This window comes from Antrostomus carolinensis, unplaced genomic scaffold (genome assembly GCF_000700745.2).
Source record: "Antrostomus carolinensis isolate BGI_N321 unplaced genomic scaffold, ASM70074v2 scaffold16806, whole genome shotgun sequence".
NCBI classification, from domain to species: domain Eukaryota; kingdom Metazoa; phylum Chordata; class Aves; order Caprimulgiformes; family Caprimulgidae; genus Antrostomus; species Antrostomus carolinensis.
The window spans coordinates 1-2,773 of record NW_010321318.1 but is presented as its reverse complement, the minus strand read 5'-3'; positions in this window follow the sequence as shown (position 1 = coordinate 2,773).

Sequence of the window (2,773 nt, the reverse complement as noted above, 5' to 3'; positions counted from 1 at the left end):
GTAATTATTTATCTTCATAATAATAGGATTAACAGAGCTTAATGACAGGATTGTAAATTACATCCTGGGTTATAAAGTGCAGATTTTACCTTGAGTGAAAGTCTAAGTCATTTTCATCTTGTTAAATCGAACTGTGCCTTGCCAAAAAAAAAAATAAAAAAAAAAAGAGAGAGAAAAAAAAGAAAAGAAAAAAGAAAAAGGGAAACAAAACAAAGCAGTAGCAACAATAAAGAGCAAATGACGTTGCTGGTATCTCAGCCAATATGAGAGGGGCAGTTTTATTGATCTCTGTTACAAAATGAAGGAGAAATTGTTCTTGAAAACTACTCAGCTCAGCACAGAAAATGGGTCTGTGTTGACCTGACTTTGATGAGATGCCAGCCAAAAGGGTAAGTTAAAACAGGAGGGTGCCAAGGAAGGAAAGATTTTAGCATCCTTTAGCAGGGGTGCTCTTCCAGCTTTGTCTGAGGGGCAGAGGGGAACAGGTTGCTGAAAGAATAAGATTGATGGACTTTATCTTGGAGAGGAGATTACTGTTGTGGTGTTTGCCAGGTTGTAAGCAAAGGGACCTGTCAGTATCTGCAGTGCATAATCCCTCGGTTTGTGAAGTGCCAGATCAGCTGCAGAGATTTCCTTTGTGTTGCACCCAGGCAGGTGAAGGTGCAGATGAAGAACAAACATAACCCCTCTTTTAGCAAAAAAATAGTTTTCATTCCTTCTGCTCTCATTTTGGTTCCAAGCACTTTTAGTGCATCTGTGTGGTTAACGCATTTGCTGGGAAGGTACATTGGAAAGGAAGAGGGAAACGTGCCCAAAATGACTTGCTGAGGCAGCATTGTTCAGTAGAATCACATCCAGGTTTGTCAGAGTTTCACCGTATCACGAGTCTGAACCCCAGAGATGTCTCTACATAAAATCTCAGCAGTGGCAACCCAGACTCAAAAACCTTCATGCTGGATTTTTGATGGCAGGAAATCTTACCTGTGGACAGAACTCTGCATCTTTACAGTTAATTTCTCAAATTCCATTCATGCTTCTAACACTCAAGCCCAGATCCTATGCAACAGTGAGAGATAACTAAATATGCAAAGCCATAAGCTAGAGTTGAGGTTTGGAGAAGGGTCAACCTCAACCTCCCCAAAACCTACATTTTCTTGCTCTTCCCCTCAAGAGAAGTCCTGTAGGTGTATGCATCCCTCAACTCCCTGCCTCCTATTTCGTCTGTCCCCTGATAATGCATCTGTGTCATTAACCAAGGGGACCGAGCTGTGGCCTCATGAGCCCTGCACCCAGCATCTCTGGAGCAGCTGGCCAAGATAGGAAGGAGTGTGATGGAGTGGTCAAGATTCCCGAAGGGAAAGGGGGGAATAGGGCAAAAGACCACAAGGAATTACATGATTGGTTCAATCTCATCAATACTGATAAAGCTGTTGCAAAGCCTCTAATTCAGTCATCGGCACTGTTAAATTGTGGCAATGGCCCCTGGCACGGTCTGCCCTGTCCCAGCTCTTCAGGTGCTGTGCACAGCTCTGCAGTGTAAGAGGACTGGATGGAAAGAAAGTGTTGAAGGGGGGAAGGGAAGAACACCAGCAGGAGGAGCAAAGAACGTGCCAGGTTGTGACAGGGATGGAGCCCAACCTGAGTGAGGGGTGCGGGCTAAAGAAGAAGAGATCTGCATGGTAGAATGGAGAAAAGGATGACAGAGGGGAAGGGGAGGCTCATGCTTGTTATCAGATTATGGCAACCTTTTTGTTGGGTGTCAGGAGGTGCATATCAAAGAGTGGGGGAAAATGTCGTGGCCTTACTTGTGAGGAAGTCGAAGTAAAGGTGAAAAACCACTGAAGTGATGAAAAGCACCTTCCCTCAACTGTTTATTCCTCTGCTGGTGTCCTTTTTTAGATCACTGTAGATATGGGTGGCCCGTACTCTTTACTTGACTAGTCCCTACAACTACCTGAAAGGATGGTGTAGTGAGGTGTGGGTTGGTCTCTTCTCCCAGGTAACCAGCAATAGGACAAGAGGTAAGACAAGAGTGGTGGAGTCACCATCTCTGAAGGTGTTCAAGAAACACGTAGATGTACCCCACACAGGGATATGGTTTAGTGGGCATGATGGTGATGAGTTGATGGTTGGACTAGATGATCTGAGAGGTCTTTTCCAACCTTAATTATTCTTTGATTCTGTCCCAGATTTGTCACTCCCAAGGAGCCCCAAACAGTGCCTGTAAGTGAAGCTCATCTTCTGGCTTACCTCAAGAGCATCAGCATCCACAAACCAGGAAATAGCTGTAGCATTGTGCTTAATTCATACATACCCTGCAGCCCCAGAATGAGACAAGGGTGGGAGTTTCTGAAAGCAGAGCGGCACAGTTTCCCATCTAGGATGGTGGTAATTCAGGAGTTTGTTTGCTGTCTGGGAAAAAGCAATGTTTATTACTTTCTGTTGTGTTTTGCGTTGTCATTCTTGCCACAACCACTGCCAAGAGCAAAAGAAAAGAAAAAGAAAAACCTCTCTTGAAGTGAGATATTTGCAAGGATTGCTTCTATAACATTATATTGAACAAACTTCAGGTTGAAAAAGAAAACATTTAAGTAACCCTTCTACAGAAATTTAATTCAAGAATCTCAGAGTGAATTGGAAATATTATTACAGAACAGCTTGCAATGTCTGGGAACTGCTGCTTGTAAATATTAGGTAACAGCTCATATTTTGGTGAACTAAAAGACAGGTAGCATGTCTTACCAAAGTCATACTGGGTTACATCCTGCACAGT